The sequence below is a fragment of the Trichechus manatus genome, unplaced genomic scaffold (genome assembly GCF_000243295.1).
Source record: "Trichechus manatus latirostris isolate Lorelei unplaced genomic scaffold, TriManLat1.0 scaffold00263, whole genome shotgun sequence".
Lineage (NCBI taxonomy): Eukaryota > Metazoa > Chordata > Mammalia > Sirenia > Trichechidae > Trichechus > Trichechus manatus.
Window position 1 is genome coordinate 339,582 of NW_004444199.1, and position 22,406 is coordinate 361,987.

Below are 22,406 nucleotides of genomic sequence, written 5' to 3' on the forward strand. Positions count from 1 at the left end.
GTATACCATTTACTTAGTGGAAATTCTAAAGAATAAGGACATTCGTTGGATTTATATTCCTATTGAATGGCTTAACAAAATCATGAGTTTGATCCTTGAATAGTACTGCACGAGTAGAGCTGGTTACACATAGAAGGAAAATAAATATTCATAGTTATAATATCAGATAGCAGTACAAAACAGATAGCAGGTCTAAGAAAAAAAAACTGCTTATGTAAACTTGCATGTTGAAACTGTATTTTTTGTCTCCAATATTCTGAGCATCATATTTGCCATGTTCTTTGCTCTGTTCACTATGTCATTTCTGCCTGTTGACTGGGGTCCTTGTTCTCAAATGCAAAACTCTAACTTCATCCACTTGTAATGTAGTTTGCCTCCACCCAAAAACACTTCTGTGAAGCTTTAGAATTTATAATGGCCTGCCATATCAGTGTGTCAAGACATTAGATCAGAGTTGAGAAACTGTTCATGACTGTCAATTATTCGTTTCTCTCTAGGATTCCTGAAGAGCCTTAAATACCAACCTAACTTCCTTCAGTTGGGGAATGGATAAATAAATCATGGTTAACTTATACATTGATATTCTAAAGAGAGAATGTTCTAAAGAGCAGTAGAAAATCAATGTACTAGATATACGGATATCAACATAGATATTTCTTAAAAATCTAAGATTAGATTTCTTAAAAAGCAAGTGGTAAAAGTATATATATATATACAGTATAAAGTATATGTATATATATACAGTATATCATTTATATAAAAGTATAAAACACACAAATCAATGATACTGATTTTTTTATAGATATATGCGTTAGTAAAAGTATAAACATGTGCATGGGAAACTTCTGAGGAACAATGAGGAGATGTTTGTAATGGATACATTTTTCAATAGTGTAGACCAGACACACTGATTTTTGTTTTACGATGTAAGTTATTGCATTCAGTTGTTGCTCCCAGTAAGTTACCCCATTTTACAAATATATAAGTACCCAGGTTTTTTTCCAATTTCATTTGTTTTTATTCAAACTTTATATTTCAAAGATTGTTCTGAATGTGAAAATTCTTCCTAGAAGTGAGTCACCATGCTATAACCTGAATCACAGAACTTCTCACACTGCCAGATATGACTTCACAGTTGTTTTTTGATGAAGAACTCTACTAGAGCACTGTCAATGAAACTGTTATGAAATATTCCTACATAACTCTAGATCTATTTCTCAGAAGGAGTTCAAATCATGAAAGAAAACCACATGAAATTTTGTTTTAACAGCTTTGTTCACCAAGGGACACTACTTAAGTAACGTTGGATCTCTGATGGCTTAAATTATTTTATTATTTGAGAGTGAAAAGTGGTTAGTGCTACCTGGTTCCCTGAACAGAGGGCTATTTGCTCTCAGCTTTGACTCAAATGAGAGATGCTGTGATTGAGTGGCAAGCACCAATGTTCAGCACAGCAGTCTTCCATAATGGGAAAAATGGCAGGTATAATACATTCTCAAAAGTATCCTAAAGACCTAAAACACTAAGGGGAAAAAAAAAAAAAGAAACGAAAAAACTGTCTTTGTCTGGGTAGCTGCGTTATTAGAAATATATTTACTTTACTCTGTGCCTTCCTAGGCCCTTCAAAAACCCCAGGAAGAGTTATTAAGAGAATAATATCAGATTTCAAAATGTCAGTAGAAAAAGTACATACCACTCCAACACAGAATAAAAATGCCTAGTGATTAATTCACCTTTCAGGTATGACCGTTTAGCTCTGAAAATATCAACACCAAATACCCATATGTATATTCCACTAGGATAGCAGCAACCCTCAAATACAACTCACCACTTGAATTTTATCAGCAAAACAAAAAGACTAGCTGACATTAAATGCTAATAAGCAATGTGATTATTATAGCCTTTTTTATAATAGTCTGACATAGCAGAACTTTCAGGATGCCAGTGTATGGTGAAACCCCCTTCACTGTGATGCCCAATTGAGTAAAACTCCTAGGTATAATTGTAAGAATGGATCAAGTATTCCTATTCCCAAGGTTACATGATTGTGAGCACTATATAACTCAATCATCTATAACACAAACTATACATCATTAAGAATATAAGTGCCCTGAGATTAGGGATCATGTCTATCTTATCAATATTGCATCCCAGCACTGAGTACTGTGCTTGACACATTAAAAAATGTTTAATACATATTTGGTTTTGAATAACTACATTCCTGTTCATCAGACGAAATGCCTTAAAGCTGACCCCTTTTATGTCTGTGTATCTTTAGCATCCATTTTATTTCCATTTGGATGTTTAATAAGGTATCAAATATTACATGTCCAAAACTGAGTCCCTGATCTTATACTGCCTCTCCCCTCACCCAAAAAAATCTGCAGCTTTCTTTCTTTTCCCCATTTCTGTAACCAGCAACTCCATTCTTCAAGGTGTTCTGGCCATAAACTTATGGAGTCATATTTGATTTTTCTCTTTTTTTCACACACTACATTTAATCTGTCAGGAAAACTTGTAGGCCCTGTTTTCTAAATATGAAAGTTCCTCATCACTTCTACTGTACCAACTGGTTAAAGCCACCTGTTTTGTTTTTAATAGCTTCCTAATTGATCTCCCTACTTTGATCCTCACACCCCTTTCAACAGAGATACAATTTAAATATAAATCAGATAACGTTCCTTCTCTGTTCAAAACTTCCAGTGACTTCCTCACAATAAAAGTAAAAACCAAAGCCTTTACAAAGGCCTATAAGGTCCTGAGAGCCCTGGTGGTGCAGTGGTTGCTAACCAGAAGGTCAGCAGTTTAAATCCACTTGCTGCTCCTTAGAAACCTTATGGGGTAGTTATACTCTGTCCTATAGGGTCACTATGTGTCAGAATCGACTCAACAGCAACGGGTTGTAAGATCCTATAAGACCTGCCCCCCTGTAACTTCATATCTCATTCTTTCCCTCATTCACTTCATTCCACCACAGTAGACTTGCTCTGTTTTTTTTTTTAATATGTCAGCACATTCCAGCCTCAGTGTGCACATTCCTTTGCACTGGATGTTCCCTTGGACTAGAATGCTTTTCTGAAAGCATTCAGCTCTTCACTCAAATTCACCTTCCCACAGAAGGTCTTTCTGAGTCACCCTATCTAAAACTGCAAACACCTTTTCCCTATTCCAACTTTCTGTATTCCTTTTCCAGCGTTATTTTTCTCCTTAGCACTAACTTAAACTATGTATTTTATTTATTTTTCCTGTTTATTGACTGTGTCCCCCCACTGGAAAGTAAGCTACTGCAGAATAAGTTGTTTTTGTCTCTTGTGATTACCAATGTATCCCCAAATCCTAGAACAATGTGTACTACAGAGTGGATAAACAATTAATCTGTTGATTGAATAAATGAATCTCTTTGATTATTAACCTCTTCCACAATGGATTTAGATTATAAACTACAAGTTGTATCATGCATAGTCCTTGGGTTCTTTGATTGTTGAATCATCTGCTCTAAAATCTTAAGTAAAAGTAAAGTAGAGCTAAAGAGTGAGAACATTGTTACATCATAATATCTCAAGATATCTTGTAATGTTAATGTGTCAAACAATAATGACAATGTGGAACTACAACTATGATTACAAGTAAGGTGATTTTAAAGTAAGGACTGGAATCTAAAGACTTGAGCTTAACCCTATTGCTCTAATTTAGTAGTTTTTACCCTGAACAAACTTTATTTCACCTCTTTGAATATCAGAAGCCTCATCTACATGGGATAAAGTAATTGAGGCCTCAGGTCATTGTGATGACTAATTAAGATAATATATGAAAAAGTAGGAAAGCCAATATTTCTTCCTTTTTTTTTTTAAATCTGAAAACATTATTGCAAGTTTTGTTTGACAACAATTTTCATTTAAATAATGAGAAGTCTGAATGAACAATATAGGAAAGAACAGAAAAATAATAATAGTAACAATGGTGATTGTTAACATTGTTTTAATTAAGGACATCAAATATATTCCAACCAATTAACAAATTATCTAATTTCACTTTATAACATTTCCAGTTTAGCTTATATTATTAATGATACTTATGCTATGGAAAAATCAAGGTCACAATACGCCTATAATATATGAAAGAGGAAGATTTTAACTTTACAATCCGATTAAACCTTCATTACAGGTACTCCCCGAATTACAACTTATTCGAGGTATGACGAACCACACTTATGACATCCATTTTTTTTCCACCTTATCATTAGAAATACGTACTACAATGTTGCAGTGTATAATTTTCTAATGTCATCATATATGTAAGTTTATATGTAACGTTTCCAACCCCAAAAGACAAAGAAAGATCAGATTTATAAAGATACTGATAATAAAAGACTATAATAATGAAAACTAAAAAATAAAATGAGCTATCGACTTAAGTCAAAACCAACTTACGAAGGAGTTGTTGGAAAAGAACACTTTCATAAGCTGGGGACTACCTGTACTGTACAACTATGGTTATGACTTTAAATAATAAAGAAGGGACTCAATTTCATCTATGTATTCTACAAGAAGACAAATCTAGTAGTAAAGAAAGATACATCTTTAATTTTTTTTCTTTTTTTTTTAGGGTATGCACCATAGACCAGTTCAATTTATTGCAAAGACTGCTTGGAAAACTTATAAAGCAATAAAAATAAGCAAAAATTCTAAAACTTTAAGGATATTAGCTTTGTGAAAGGGGATGGGGAGATATGTGAGAAAATTTTAGAGCAAAATGACAAAATGATTCAGCAATATGTAGTTTCAGGAAATTCAATGATTCTACCCTTCCTAGAAAACAAAATTATGAAAACAATACTTGTTTTTTAGGCTTTCTCTGAAGTTTGTATTTTAATGGTTTTGCTGCTAAAAAATGTCAAATATTTTATAAAACCTACATACTCTCTGATTTTCCCTTTTATTTTCACCTCAACAAATCTGCTTTGTCCTGTCACTTATGGATACCTCACTGAGTATTCAAATACCACAACATAATGGGTGCCACATTAGAAGATTTAAAAAAAACAAAGATGGCTTAAACAATGACAGCTTGTGAAAGTCACTCTGTGAATATAATAATCTCAAATGTATCAATAAACCAAAACAAACAACCAGTTGCTGTCGAGTCGATTCTGACTCATAGCAGCTCTAGGTATATTTAATGAAACTAAGTCCGAACTCACGGGATAGCGAGTTCTGTCTCATGATTTAAAAATAATGCAGTCTGAGTATACTAAGAGCTTTTGTGGAAATCTTGCTATGTCTAACTTTATTGTGCAAAAAGCAAGTAAGCATGCAAGATGGTTAAATACTTTTTAATTTTTTTTTATTTTTTAAATTTTAACTGGATATGTGTTTCCAGATGGAACAAAAACTATAGGAATTAATTTCAACCCTTCTGGATGATTTTCCCTTTTTAAAAAATATTTTTAGAGAGCTGCATTTTCCAGACACTTATTGAACAATCACCCTATAATAATTATTAACTGCAGGCCAATAATTATCAATGACCTGTTTTGCTTTCTGCATAATAATGCATTATAATAATGTTGAAATGGATCCTATAATGTACAATGATATGATTTTAAAATTGCCTCTCAACGTATATTGTTCTGAAATATTTGTGACGTAGCAAATAGGACTCTTTTTTTTTTTTTTGGCAAATGGATGAGTTTTTGCTTTGCTGCTAACATATCAGATAAATATAATGCATTGGTTTGAATCATGGTTTTCACTGAAGCCAGCAGGGTTCCAAAGGCCTATTTTCTAATAAATGCTGCATGAACTGTGAAATACATTCCTGGCATTGCTGTCTTGGTAACCAGGTCATCAGACACAAAGGTCACTCCGAAACCTCTTGGGAAAGAAAAGGGCCCAACGGTCTGAGAAAATCAGGATTTCTTTTGCAGAACAGAATAAAGCTCACAGTTGAGTAACACAGTTATGACTATATTCTTTTTGGGTTTTTTATAGTAAATAACTCAAAACCACCCACCAACAGCTTTCAAATTATATCAAATTGAAAAAATCAATATAAATATTTTCAGGCTTTCATGGCTAAGAGGGAAATGCTGACAAGTAAGAAAACATGAAAACATTCACAAACAACTGTCCTTTGTATTCAGTAGAAAGTATTCGTCAATATCTTAGGATTCAGAAGCATGACATAGCACACTTTAAGTTATTACACATTTTATTGCTTTGAATCAAAAACAAAATAAAATCTCAATATATGTGATGAACCAGATCCATAAGTACCATAATGAGACAGAAAAGTAAATAGAAAATGTGAAAGTACCTTATAGTAGCTGAAGGTTAAACTCAGATACAGGTATAAGAGCAGGTAGATTAAAAATTTATTAACCAAAAGGCAATTAGTGATCACTTGAAAAATTTAAAGAAAATTAACTCATCAAACGCTGTTAATATTAAGTAAAAGCCTAAGCATTCCATGCTCAAACATTTTTGATAAGAGGATATTTAGCTTGATGTTATTACATTGAACTGATACCACTGAATAATAGCACATAAAATTAATAATTAAGGCTCCTGATTAATAGGAAGGAACTATGTTCTTCCCCAGTATCAGGCTGTATTTTGGTTTTTAGCATAGGTTCTGCTTGAAAACTACAGCTTTTCTGTAAGTTTTCATTATGCTTTGCTGAAACCAATAGATAAGTAATTTTTAGAAGAGAATGAGGGAATTTTAACTGCCCGCAGCAAACAGAATGATGGGGCCAACATGCATTCCCAGGAAACAAAAGGTCAGGATATAAAATCATTTAAGAAGAGTATGTCAAGATGTAAACAATTGTTCTCGGGAAGAACATGTTCATAACCAACCAAACCAGTCAGGATGTAAACAATTTGAGAAGAATATGTGAACAGATTGCTCCAGAATCGACTACAATCATGAATCCAAAAAAACAAAAACCATTGCTGTCGAGTAGATTCTGACTCATAGCCACCTTGTAGGACAGAGTAGCACTGCCCCATAGCATTTCCAACGAGCAGCTGGTAGGTCTGAACTGTGACCTTTTGGTTCTAGGGCTCTCCATACATAGCTACAATTTCACCATCAAGTACACCAAACCAGCTGACTCACCCTTCCCTATTTGGGAGTCGACCTTTCCATTGCAAAAGACTTCAAACTGAAGCTGATCTTATCTACAATTAACCCCCTACCTTTCCTTTCTCTATGTATAAAAACCTTTAACTGGAAAGAGACATGGGAACACTGTGTTGATAGCATCCTCCTCTCTGTGTTTCCCAATTTGTGACTTGTTTGTTTTTTTTATTCCTCAATAAAACTCCTTGCTTTTACTGTATGCAGACTTAGTGGCTTTGCTTTATGACACTAGGAATTAATGAAATGTGGGTTTGAGGAGAGCAGAACTGCAAGTCAAAGTGAATTTTATGCTTGACTATGTTAAGTTTTGCCCTTACATAGAAGAAAAGATGGAAAAAGACAAACAAAAGCACCCCATAGCTATTTTTTATTAAATATAAGCAATATGTGTTTACTTTATTGTATTTACTTAACTTCTAACAGCCATACATTTATGTCATAAAAATACATAATAATATACCCTAAAAATCTAAACATCCAATAAAGAATTTTTTTAGGTTAAAATAAATTGCTGTATCAAAGGAGAGAAAAAATTATAAAAGTATTATATTTTTCACACATATTATTTGTTTAATTTGTCTTAATACTAATTATTTCTAATTGTCACTGTTAACTAATTGTATTTTTTCTAAAAAATAGCATTTATGTAAAAGAAAAGTAAATAATATTGAGTAACATATACTTTCAAATGGACACCTATTTTTTTATATTACTATGTTAAATTGAGAACACATGCATATAATTATTTACTATAAATTATATGTATTTTGGGCGAGTACTACTGTTCCATGAGTTGGCTCTCAAAAATGTTGGTCACTCTACTTGGTGGCCAACTAGTCCATCACTAACAGAGAAGACGACCACAGATATTCTCCTATATTTCTTTTTGTTACCCAGTTACACTAAGCCTCTTATAATTGGACAGAGTCTGCGCTTTTATGTGTGAGGATGGGTCTCCCTGATTATCCTTTGAATGCAGTGATCAAACCCAGCAGTTTTGCCCCAGCAAAGTTTGCTGCTGATCATCAGCAAATTCTCTGATACTCAAACAAAATGGATAACTTCTTCTAAATTTGTTTTCATTTAAAAACAAACAAAAAAACTTCTGAAAGTACTTCTTAACCAAAACCAAACCCACTGCCATCAAGTGATTCTGACTCGTAGTGACCCTATGGGACAGAGTAGAACTGCCCATACGGTTTCCAAGGCAGGAGACTGCCACATCTTTTTGGAGCAGCTGGTGGGTTTAAAGCAAGGATCTTTTGGTTAGTAGCTGAGTGCTTTAACCACTGAGCCACCAGGGTTCAGTACTTCTTAAGGAAGAGGGGAATATGGAATGGGGTAGAGGAGCTAAAGTGTAAGGAAAGGGTACCATAGAAATACCAGACTTAAATTACCCAGATATGTCTATTTTTTTTTTATCATTTTTATATCATTCTTCTCATAGAATCATTTGCTTTAGTATGTGTCTTAGGCTGGGTTCTCTAGAGAAGCAAAACCAGTAAAGCATATAAATATATATATAGAGAGATTTATATCAAGGAAACAGCTCACGCAATTGTAGAAGCTAAAACGTCCCAAGTCTGTGGATCACGGTAGAGGCCTCTCCCAATTCACGGAGCTGCAGAAGCTGGTGAACCCAAGGTCAGCAGGTCAGAGAGGGGCTTCCACTCACAGGCTGTGAAGGTCAACGAATTCCAAGATCAGCAGACAAGACCGCAAGGTTTCTCCTGATTCATGTAGCTTCAGGGGCTGGTGAACCCAAGATCAGCAGGTCGGGGAACCATACTCTTGCTCGCAGGCTGAGAAGATCAATGAATTCCAAGTTCAAAAGGTAAGCTGCTAGCTCAAGTCCCAAGAACCGGAGGTGAGACAACAAGAGGCAGCTGCTGAGTCTGGAACAAGCCAAAAACCTTTGCAAGGCAAGCAGGCAGAAAGTAACCAGTGGAAGGCAGAGAGATGAAACTGAGGGAGCAGTGAGCTGCCACAGGACTCGCCTCGCCAGTACCACTCAGCAGATTCCATCATGGGGGTGATCACAGATCAGATTTCAACAGGGAAGTGATCACAACATTATACAACTGCTAAAACACTGAGAACAATGGCCTAGCCAAGTTAACATATAATCTTAACCATCACAGTCCACCCCTTATAAACCTGGCACCTGTACGCATCTCCTGAAACCATACATAATCTCTGAATAAAGATAATTACAAAGTCATACTTGCACCTAACATGATACAACTAACACATGTACAATCGAAAATGCACTAGCCCCGTTTACATCTTACATTTTATAAGTGAAGGAAACAAAAATATTAGATGCACACATACGAAACAGAAATACTCATAGCAATTACAGTCCCCATTTCTGCAACTGGTAACGTGGCCGTAACTGGTATTTAGAACTACCTTCTTCCACCACCCATTCTGTATTCCCTTTGCCCTCAGCAAGCACCTCAGCTGGTCGTGGTTCTTTGCCTGGTGGGGTGACCCAAACCTTCGTTTCTGAAGGGTCTGGGTCATTAGTAGTCATGTCAGAATTGGGTTGCTGTAGTTTTCCATTCACTTTAATCACAGGACATGGTAGCACTAAGAGATGCCCTAAAGGATCTCCAGCATTCCAGACATACTCTTCTTTACCTCCATTATGTAATATCAATCTGATTTCCTCTTGGTAATCAGGATCAATAACACCAGCCAGTATGGTAATTCCCTTCTTTATCTGTTGATCCAGAGGCATAAGGAGCCCAAAGTGGCCAGGTGGCATTCTTAGCTTCCAGTTCAATGGAATCAGTGATGTGTCTCAAGGTGGGAGCATTCTTCCCTTTGGAACTAAGACCTCTAGGCCTGCAGAGCACAAGGTCGAGGGGACAGGAAGCAAAAATCTTGCCAGTGGGTCACTAGGGGTAATAGTGAGTGGTGCCACTCCCATTTCCACCCCTTGATTCCTGGACCCATGAATCCTGGCTATGGGAGAAATAGCACTATATATTGGATGCTGGTTTAGAGCACATACAGCCTCCTGCAGAACATTGCCCCAACCCTGCAAGGTATTGCCACCTAGCTGGTGCCATAATTGTGTCTTTAGAAGGCCATTCCATTGTTCTATCAAGCCATCTGCTTCAGGATGATGGGGAACATGGTAAGACCAGTGAATTCCATGAGCATGGGCCAACTGCCACACTTCATTTGCTGTGAAGTGAGTCCCTTGATCTGAGGCAATTTCTTGAGATATAAAAGACAGAAGTGAGCAGAGAGACAGGGGGACCTCTTACCACCAAGAAATCAGTGCCAGGAGCAGAGTGCATTCTTTGGACCTGGGGTCCCTGTGTGGAGAAGCTATTGTTCCGGGGGATCATTGATTAGAAGGCCAACAGAGAGGGAAAGCCTTCCCCTGGAGCTGGCGCCCTGAATTTGGATTTTAGCCTACTTTACTGTGAAAAAATTAATTTCTCTTTGTTAAAGCCATCCACTTGTAGAATTTCTGTTACAGAAGCACTAGATGACTAAGACAGAATTTGGTACTGAGAGAGTGGGGTGCTGCTCTAACAGATACCTAAAATGTGGAAGCGGTTTTGAAACTGTGAATGGATAGAGGAGCAGCAGCGACAGAGGACCAGCAGCAGCAGAGAACCTGCGTTGGTAAAGAAGTGGCAATAGCAGAGGACCAGCAGCAGCAGAACCAGGAGACCAGTGCCAGATGGCACTGGAGCTGACCCATGGAGTGGGGGAGCTGAGTGCCTGTGTGCAGGAGGCTTCCTGGCAAAGTGGGGTGCCTCCAGGCACTTACCAGTGGAGCTACAGAGCTTTGGAACATTTGCCCCAGCAGGGCAGATGTGGGCATAAGGCCCGAGAAGCTGAGAGGCTAAGAAACCAGGAAATAAGCTGAAGAGACAAGGGACACAAGAAGCCAAGCTGCCTCAGTCTCAAAAGGTATAGCCATGACCTCAGCGGATTCAAAGGGTGGAGCCATGGCCTCTGGTGCTTCTCAGGGTGGAGTTGCCACTCAGATGGACTGGGAGAAAGGTGCGCCTAAAGCCAAGGGAGCAGAATTGCTGTCCTAGTCGGCCTGGAAGGCAGAACTGAAGCCCAGGGCCGAGGGGCCTCCACTCAGAATCTGGAGAATGTGGCCAATATGTAGAGTCTGGAGGGCAGGGCCATTATATAAATTGTCTCAGAGGACAGAAGATTATTTTCAAAGCCTTGAGGGCTAATGTAATGTGTTTTGTTGACTTGTTTAGTGCCTGTTATCCATTCTTTCCCTCCAGTTTCTCCCGTTTGTAATGGAAAGTCTAGCTTGTGCCTGTTCTGCCATTGTACCTTTGGAAGCAGATAACTTGTATTCCAGATTTCACAGATGAAGAGGAATTTTTGGATTTTGGACTTGGAGTTATGACTTTCGCTATGATATGATGGGGTGAATACATTTTCCATGCTGCAAGGATGTGATTTGGGGGGAGCCAAAGGGGTGGAGTGTCATGGATTGAATTATGTGCCCCCAAAACTGTGTGTATCAGTTTGGCTGGGCCATGATTCCTGGTATTGTGTAATTTTCCTATATGTTGCAAATCCTGCTTCTATGGCAGTTGTGTTAGTAAGGCAGGACTCAACCTACAAAATTGGATTGTGTCCTGAGGCAATTTCTTGAGATATAAAAGAGAGAAGTGAGCAGAGAGACAGCGGGACCTTTTACCACCAAGAAAGCAGTGTCTAGAGCAGAGCGCATCCTTTGGACCTGGGGTCCCTGCGTGGAGAAGCTCCTGTTCCGGGGGATGATTGATGAGAAGGCCAACAGAGAGATAAAGCCTTCCCCTGGAGCTGGCACCCTGAATTTGGGCTTTTAGCCTACTTTACTGTGAGGAAATAAATTTCTCTTTGATAAAGCCATCCACTTGTGGTATTTCTGTTATAGCAGCACTAGATGACTAAGGCAGCATGTAATAAAAAATAAATTCACAACAGCTAGGAAAAAAAGTTACAAATTAAAGTTGAATTAGGCTTAAAAGAGAAAGTAATTTTTAATAGCTAGATTATAAAAACTATACAATAGAAACTACATTAGACCAAGAAGACCCAATAAAACCCTGGCAGATTCATTCTAAGAATATTCATTGGGTGCCTATTATATGTCACATAAAGAGTAAGACAGATTTTATATATATATGGAAACCCTGGTGGTGTAGTGGTTAAAAGCTATGGCTGCGATTCTAAAGGTCGGCAGTTCAAATCCACCAGGCACTCCTTGGCAGCTCTATGGGGGCAGTTCTACTCTGTCCTGTAGGGTCACTATGAGTCGGAATCAACTTGTTGGCAACAGGTTTGGTTTGTTTTTTCTTTATTGTAGATGAGAGAAAGTGATATGGAGACAACTTCCTTTATTTCCTGTCACTTGTTCAAAGCAGCATTAGAGTTGAGGTTGTGTGGTACTCTAGGAGCCAAGGTGGTAGGAAGACAATTTTTCCATTATACTCATTCGTACTTTAGCATATCTGTCCCCTGTCCATTAACACACATGGGAAATGAATCTCTAAGCACTCTCTCTGACCCAGGGAATTAAAAGATGTGTGTTTGCAAATGTTTGGTGCAGGGGGAGGAGAGGCTGATGCATGAGAAAGGTAGTAGGCATCATTCATTATATGAAGTAAACAGGATGTGTGCTTCCTGGTAGCACAGACAAAAACTTAATTGACTCCAGGAAAACACAAATTGTTTACGGACCTAGTTCAAAGTATTTAGGAATCCAGAGTAAGAATGTTAACTAATCTTAAAGAGCTTAAAATTTAGACATAAAGCTAAGCTATGTTGCAAAATACATACTTCTCAGGGCCCAAAACAAATCCATAATTTTTAGGAAGTATATACAGTGAAACCTGTGAGAACTGGAACTTGATGGGACTGCCTTGTTTTCTGGGTCTCTAAAGTTTTCTGCCTTTGATGGGGTGAAGTCTTACCACATTTCTATTGCTCGTTTTAGTGGAAAATATTTGCATTTTCCTTCTCTGACAGGTTTTTGCCTTGCAGTTTCTGGCTTTCATTATCAGGTTTTTCTGTATATCATTAAGGGTCTGGAAATGGTGGAAGTTTCCGCCTTAATAAATATATATTAAATGTTGTTGTTAGTTGCCATACAGTCGATTCCAACTTGTGGCAACGCCATGTGTGTGGAGTAGAACTGCTCCATAGGGTTTTCAAGGCGCTAATCTTTCAGAAGCAGGTTGCCAGGCCTGTGTTCCAAGGAGCCTCTGGATAGGTTCCAACTGCCAAACTTTCAGCTAGTAATCAAGTGCTTAACAGTTTATGCCACACATGGACTCCTGTATATTAAATAAGTAAATACAAAATGTTAAATATATTACATATGTGTATGTCAGATCATATCCTTCCTCTGCTCAAAACTCTCTAGTGGCTTTCCATCTTATTCAGGGTAAAATCCAAAGTCCTTCCCATGGCTACAGAGCCTTCTGTTCTGGACCTCCTGACCTTTACTGTTAACATGCACTCTCTCTTGCTCTTTCGACTCTAGCCACATTGTTCCCGGAGCTCCTCAAGCACATCATAAGCACCCCTGGTTTGGGGCTTAGTTCTTGTTGTCTTCCCTCATTTACCTTTGTCCCAGAAGATCTGCAAGGCTTTCACCCTCACTTCCTTCATGTTGCTGCTATTAATAGTGAGCTTATAGTCTAGTGGAGGAGGTAGTCAATAAAAGAACACACAAGCAAATAAGTAATTTCAAATTGCAATAAAATATGTAGTGGAAATATATTATTATAAAACTGTTCTATTAGAAAGCTCAAGAGCAATTCTTGGTTCTAAAAGGTTGCCTTTTTTTTTTTTTAAATAAAGATACTATTCAAGATAATTAATATAACAAAAAAATTTCTGAAACCATTTTCTTGTTCATGGACTTTTCCATATTTGAATGATATTCAACTTGTCATTTAAGTACTGTATACTACTTATGATTTTTAATTTCCATCTCCAAATCAATCCCAACTCACTCTAGGTAGCAAAATACAAAATGAGTATAAAAATTTAGGAATGGAAATGGTTAATCTTTAATATGATACATTAAACATTTTCTTTTATTTTCCATTAATTAAACTATATCTTAAACTCTTAAAGTAACTTTTCTTTTTGGATTTTAAAAAATAAAAATATTCTTTTTGAAAAACAATACTTTCCTTGATGTGCAACTACAAAACTTTGCAATACAAAACTATCTAGTGTTTTCTTCTAGCCTAGAGAAAGTTCAGCTGTAAAGTATTCAACACACAGAATCTATGGTATGGAATTAAAAATTTCAAAATTTCACTGTCTTGAATCAACACAAAATTAAGAAAGGAATACAATGGGTTTAAACAGCAAAACCAATGTGCATAATTGGGCTTGGGCAGAGCCAGAGTGGGGGCAATAGGATATATTAAGCTAGATAAAAAAGAGATGCAAGCATGCAAATTAAAAGGAGTGAAGCCTTTTAAAGGCAATAAAAATCAATGTCAAATTGAACTGGCAGGGGAGAGTAGGGAGAGTACTTTTTATTATCTCCCAAAGAATTATAATGGAAGTAGACAATAGAGCTATACATGATATAATATAAGACCCTTTCTAAAGCATTTGATACAGTGCTCCATAAAACCACACACAAAAATTTAACTCAATTAGTTTGAAACTAATGCTTCTGCTAACTAAAATGCTTCCCAACAAAGGGTGTGCACAAAAGAGATGGGTTGTAAGAATTAATACAACAGAATTATTAGTAAGGGAAGGACATTTAGATTTAGTTAATAATATTCTGCTGAATAACAAATAAATCTGTGAGTCTCAGTAACAGAAAGGTTTTTTAAATGTCATAAAGAAGATCCCTAGCTCAGTTTATTATAAAGTTGCATTAGCTAAACTGCTGCAACGGTTACTGTTGTGTGTAAAAGAGAAGACAATCAAATGTTTCTTTAGACAATAGAAGTAGAGAGAACTCAGAGGAACTAGCTAACCAGTGTGTTGCCACCCTGGGGTTAACAGCAGCAATTCTGGATAAGACACACTTTTGGGGAAGTACCATAAAAACAGGTCAAACTCTTTAGATGTTTGCATAATTAGGAATTCAGAGATAACCCCTCAAAGCATTAGGATGCATTTTCTGATAAAATCCATACATCAGCATTATTAAACTCAATATCATATAAAAGCAAGAACAAAGACAGACTCAAACAAGACAACTCTTGAATATTTAAAAGGCCACGTACCATCTTCCAGGATACCTTTTTAATGGTTTCTGTCCAATTGGTCAACAAGAATTGTTTTGGACTTTTGTAGGCACTGGGATTGCAAACAAGAACAAAAGACAATCCCTAACCTGGATAGACTCACAGTATAGAGAAGACAATTACATTTCAAAAATAAGAGTAGTATAAAGTGTTAAGAGCTATAATAGAGGGGTGCACACAGTGTTATGAAAACAAAGTTAACCTTTATTTCATACTTTTTATGTGTCGGTCACTATTCCAAATCTTTCAGTTTGAACAATTTTAGGGATTTCTGAATGTATAGACTAGCAACATTTTTGAACATTAAAAACAATGATTTCCATACAAAAAGCAAGAGTCATGCAGTATGTATTTAATCTGTGGAATGCAAGAATGAATGAATGATAAGTGAATGAATTAAAAGGAGGTTATAAGGCAATTTTTGGCTCTTTACAGAAAAGCTTTGATTGTTTCCCACAAATTATAATTAGTTATATATTTTTTTAAAATTTCAATATTTCAGAAATGATCAGAACAATGCTATGAGTTGTTTTCCTTTTAACAGTAATGCACTTTGTACAAAAATATTAATTTAGCTTTTACTAAGGTCTTTGTGGATTCCAAATTATAAACTGCTATATAAACATAGTCAAGAGAGAAATAGACACCATTGAAACAATAAGTAATCCTCTTTCATAGAGGGAGATTTCTTATTATTGGTAGTAATATAAATTCAGGCTATGGAAAACCTTCAAAAAATTTTCAACACAGCAATTTATTTATGAAATATGAAATGGCCAGGTTTAACTGATATTTTATATAAAAGTTCTCAGATATTCAATTCTAATAACTGATCATTGCTTCTTTATTTAAATGTTTTTCCAACAGAAATCCATTGTATTCAAGCATAATTTTTTTGGGGGGAGATATTTAAAGCCATGTATTTCAAAAAATACTTCAAAGTATATTGTATCTTTGATGTGGGATAATTACAAAGACATAAAATACATGTATTTTAATAAATATTAAACATTATGTATGTATTTTAACATGTTTAAGTTACACTTTAAAGTTTGAAGAACATATTTAAGGTACAATTGATCAGTAAATGTAATGTAAAATAAATTTACTTTGTACTACCATCTAGTTTGAGAGTTAAAGACTAGATCACTGAAAATTAGTCACTCACTATTGTCTTGTTTAGACTGCTGATGGTAGATCAAGGATTTTGATCAAATAATCAAAACAGGAAAACTTTAAAATTAAACAAAACAAAAAACACCTACCCCAGGCCCCAACCCCCTATTCTGCAGAAAACAAGAAATGGTAGTAAAAAGTTGAAACCTCTTTAGTATTCACACTTGATTTTCTGAGCAAACTTGAGCTAACGGATTGGAAGAACTCCCTTACTCCTCTTATCTGCCTCAGAGACCTAGCTAAATTCTCTCTAGGCACCCCATTCAAAAATCATTCTTAACACTTCTCTTCCTTGATAAACCATAAACTCATTGAGTGCAGTGACGTGGTTTGCCTTATTCTACATTGTGTTCTGTGTAGATGGGGTGAACTACAATTTAAATAGGGCTGGCAGTGAAAGCCTCATTGAGAATGTGCCATTTGAGCAAAATGTTGAAGGAGGTAAGGAAGTTACCTTTGTGGCTCTCATAGGGTGCTGGGGAAGGCAGAGTTTCTGGTCAAACTAGAGCACACCTCATGTGTTTATGGAAAGGTGAGGAGGCCAGTGTGGCTGCAGCCAAGTGACCAAAGGAGGAGTAGTAGGAGAAGAGGTAAAGAGATGTTAATGGGGGCCAGGGCTGGGGATTTTGCTCTTACTGAGATAAGGAGCCACTGGGGATTGGATCAAAGGTATGATATATCTGACTTGCATTTTAAAAGGATTACAGAACTGCTTTTTGAGAATAAATCGAAGGAGTGACAGATCTGACTTGCACTTGAAAAGCATCCCTCTGGCAACTATGCTGAGAATAGAGTCAAGAAGGACAAGGAAGGAAACAGGGAGGCCAATTAAGGGGTTATAACAAGAAAGCAGAGGAGAGGTGATTGAGACTTGAACCAAGGTGGTAGGGATGAAGATGCAGTGCAGTGGTCAGATTCTGGATCTGATATTACAAGATCATCGGATTGGGTGTATGGTATGAGGGAAAAGGAAAAAAAAAAATCAAAGTTGATGCATGAGTTAGAGCCAGAACACCTGGAAAGACAAAGTAGCCACTCACTAAAATGCAGAAGACTGAGATGGGAGAATACGTATGGATTAGATCCACATGGCTACATGAGATCACCTAGGAAGTAAGAACAGATAGTACCCAGGAAAGTCTAGGATCACACCCTGGTCCAGAGGAACAATGAGAGGTCAGGAGATGAGGAAGAAAGGAGGCTAAGGGGGACCATTGCTGAGGAAGGAAAGCCCCACAGAAAAGTAGTACACCTAAGGCAAAGTTAAAAAAAAGTGTTGCAAGACTGTGGTCAACTCTTTTAAATTCTCTCCATGTTACCTTACTAAAAAAATCCTATTCATTCTTCAGAGTGAGTTTTTTTTTAAGCCTTCACTGAGTAATTCTGTCTCAGTATATTCTCATCTGTGTCCCTAAATCACAGTGTAGGTCTCATTTATAATCCTTATAACAGTTATGACTCCAGCTTCACTTCTCTCCCTCTTTCCCTCCCTCAGAAATATGAGTTCCATGAGGGTAGTAGCTTCCATCTGAATCCTTGGAATCTTGTAATGTGTCTGGCAAATGGGCAGAGGGAAGTTATATACACCGAGAGCTTACTGTGTATCAGGACCTTTATGATGGTTAACTCAGAAGGTCAAAAAATGTTGATTAAAAAAATAGAAATAACGCAACTGATAGACAAGGCAGTTAGGGGCATAGGTAGAGCCCTGAAGTGAACATTGGTGCATCAAGTTACCACAGCTTGAGTCAATAGCTGTCGTGATTACTCAGCTAACTGTTCTTGCTGTCTTTTCAAGCTCATCAAGCAAAATTTTCCAATATAATTTTGCTTCCTCTATAGCTTTTCCTGTATGGTTAGAAAGTGATAACAGACATAAATATCTGTTCCAACTGGTTGCTGTATTTCTTGCGGTGCATGAATAAATTAGCTTTCTTTTTTTATCCTTTAGTCTAAAGGTTTAAAGTAAGCTTGGTTAGTGGGTTTCTTTTTGAACTTCAAGGTATGATCATTGTTCTCTGTTTTTGTTTGTGCTTGATCATTATTAGAGCCAAAAATCATGTTGTGAAATTGTAATGGGACTAACTCAGACAAGGACAAGAGATTGTGATACAAGAAACCCAGGACACGTAGACTGTGTGACTGACTGCTAAAGGAAAATATTGATTCCCATTTATTTTTTCTTGTTGAACACACCACAATGATCACAGTCAAGACCCCTGTGTAATGGATTAAGGAGAGGTTGTTATGCAATGAACTGAGCAAAACATGATTTTTTGTTGATTCAAATTTGATCTATTTTTCTGAGTTTAAATTTATTTCCTAAGCTGAAAAACAGAATTCCAGAGCAATACTAATACATTCTAGGTTTAAATCTAATATTTGTTAGTATAGCCACTCTTGCTAAGCTAGATCAATTCTTGGTGCTCTGACAAACAGTGGTTGCAGTCCTTTAAAGACCAAAATTTAAAACTGTACTCACACAGCTAAGGTAATTCTACTCCTTAGAGAGTTAACTGAGCTTGGAGTTGATCTTCCTCTGAGATACCTCTACCATTTCTCTCTAAATGCAACATAGTTGAAGACACAGTTGAATGAAATTATTTGTATTGATTTTATCAGTTAGATAAAACCTTTGTCATGGTTTTTGCTTTTAAAAACATGTTAGATATTAATACTTCATTTATTTTTATTGATACCAGGAGATAAGAAGAGAATTGACAAGTATATAATTTCTTTGTAACTAACTCATCCATCAACCTGTATAAACAAGTTAATAAGTCCTCTGTATTTTTGTCCTAAGTATACATGAAATCTAAATCCTTCCTATTTCTACTACCACAGCCCAATTTTAAGTCCTAGGCTTCCCTTGCCAGGACTATTGAAATATCATCCACATAGGCTTAGGAGTAATTTATCTAAAATGCAAAATAAGCCAACATCATTGCTTAAAAATCTAACATTTATTTCTTAGTTGTCCATAGAATAAAAGCAAAGATTTGTACCTCAGTTATATCTTGAGACCCTGAAAAGAAAGCCCTCACCTGGGCCTAATATTTTGAAGGGAGGATGGGGTAAACCACTGGCTGGGAGCCAGGGACTGGCTCTCCCCACACTGCCATATTCAGGTGCAGAATTCTCGGGACTTGAGAATTCTAAATTCAGAGCTGTGTCCTTGGTCATTATAACCATAAGTTACATTAGGCGGACAGGATGTATTTCATTTAACAGTTTGCTAGCTTTATTTATTACTTGTAAATACTTAGATGTATGGGATATGTAAACTCCTAACTGGGACTCAGATGTTAGGACTAAACCAAACCCGAGCCCAGTACCATCAAGTTGATTTCAACTCATAGTGACCCTATAGGACAAAGTAGAACTACCCCATAGAGTTTCTAAGGCTATAATTCTTTACAGGAACAGACTGCCACACATCTTTCTGCCATGGAAGAGCTGTTGGGTTTGAACCGCCGACCTTTCAGTTAGCAGCCCAGCGCTTAACCACTGAGCCACCAGGGCTCCTTTATGTTAGAACTAAGCCTGCGTAAATTTCCACATTACGTCCTTTGCCCTCCTAATTTTTTAGCTCATCTCCAGTTGTTAACTAGCTACCTTGTACTTATGTTCCAGTGATCCTTAACTATTGATGCCGTCCTCTACACATCACAATACAAAACATCTTCATGCTTTTACTCATGCTGTTTTCTCTGACTGGAATGCTCTTCACAGCTTGCCTGGCTAACTCATTAATCTCTTAACATACAGCTTGAAAATCATTTCCTCCATTACCTTCTTCTGACCTTCAAATATTCAGTTTTCCCACAGTACCCTGTGCAAAACTTGCTCTTATCACTACCTTATTTTAACATATAGGTATTTGTTTCTGTCTCATCTACAAAAACTATAAATCTCTGGAGGGCAACATTTATGTTATTCTTCTTTACTATTCCTAACACTTAAATATGTGCTGAACTGAATAGTAAGAATTAAAAACACACACTATTTCATACTTCATTGCACCTATAAAGACAATTGCTCTTGAAAATGTCATGTACCAATTAATAAGTTTGAATATCTAAGTAACATTACTTATATAGTAGAAAATTTCATTAATTGTATGAAACAATGTTCAGTTTTTAGCCATTCCAGGTTTTAAGTAGTCACAGTTACTCTACAATACAATGTGTACCAAATAATCATAACAGAGCTATTATAATATAAAATCCAATGAAAACTAAGTCAAATTTTTCATAAAATCATTGAAACTATAAGTGCTTGGTTCTACAATAAAATACTAATGGTATTTCTAAAGACAAATAATCTTGTTTACATTATACAAGATTAAGAATCTTAAAATAATCTTAAATAATAATATATAAATTATGTTTAACTCATAAAAACTTTTGAAAGTATTCTTTTTACTGCTATCTTGCTTCAAAGTTTAGAAAATAACCTATTTTTACGTAACATAATTTATATAATCTAGCTTTTCTCATGCTATAGCTCTGTTGGATCCAACATGTAGACCCTAGTTCTTGACCTAACTGTAACAAGAGAAGCAGGATATCAGCAATCATCTCCATCATCCTCGGCTATGAGGCATTTTTCTTGGAACAGAACCAAAAGTTTCCAACTCTATAAATTTCCACCAACTGAGTATCTCAGCATTATTCTTACCTATGGTGGCACAATGGTTAAGCGTTTGGCTACTAACCAAAACGCTGGCAGTTTGAATCCACCAGCCACTCTTTGGAAGTCCTATGGGGCAATTCTACTCTGTCCTATAGGGTTGTTATGAGTCATAATGGCCTCAAATGCGACGGGTTAATTTTTTTTTTTTTTTTTTTTAATTCCTGATGCACTGACATGCTTAGTGTTTATGTCTGAGTTTCCTGGCTTAGGACTCCTAGATCCTGATGATACTGTATTTCTACCTTTAACAGTTCTCCTGCTTGATTGATACCTGGACACCCTATCAGCCTTCTCTTCCCTTGCAAACCGATAGTCTCCATCTCTCAACCCTCTACACATATGATTGCCAGAGTCACACTGGAAAGAAACTGTTGTAGCCAAGTTAGCCATGTGTCTGACTTTGGTAACTACCTATCACTTACATTTCTCCTTAGAATGATCTCTTTGGATGGACAAAACCTATTACATTATGCTAGAGTTTGCCATACCCTTTATATCACCAGGCTTTGTTGATTGTGCTCAACAGCAGCTTTCCTAAGTGATTCAATCAGGTATACAATATTCAATCCCATGCATAGTTTTTTTTAGCTTACAATCTTAATCTTCAGCCTACCAATCTCAGCTTCCTATTCCAGACCTACTGTTCTTTGGTACTGGGATCCTATCATGTGTTGTTCATGAGCCTGCCAAGTTATAACAGGATAGAATCAAGCTGGTATGACACACACTCATATGAAGTAAAAGTGGGAGAACTTAGTGGAAGTTTTATAAGCAAACTTTAACTTCATTAACTATACTGATAATATCAAAAGTGAGAGCCATTTCTTTGAATCATCAAGGAGAATATGGGTTGAATGCCACAGATATTCTGAACAGAATTACTATGAAAGTGAAAAATCATTGTATCTCTTTTATCAGAAAGTAAAGTGAGACTGGCCCATATAGTTAGCACTATTTACAATTAACATCCTGAGTGCATTATAAAAGCATTTCTATTTTATGATATATAGCTTACCTTAACTTCCACATGTGCCATCAATACAGCAAAATTGGTCAGGTGGTTACAAGAGCATGTAGTGTGTGTCTTATTTGTTGTCAGGAGACGACAGCCTTGTGTTGACC

General features: G+C 36.5%; 1 protein-coding gene across 1 annotated transcript in view; it reads right to left on the reverse strand.

The window, feature by feature from the left end:
* The window catches only part of ADGRL3 (adhesion G protein-coupled receptor L3), a 553,170-nt gene that overhangs the window by 94,394 nt on the left and 436,370 nt on the right, over positions 1-22,406 (reverse strand). The gene's annotated exons all lie outside the window — the stretch shown is intronic.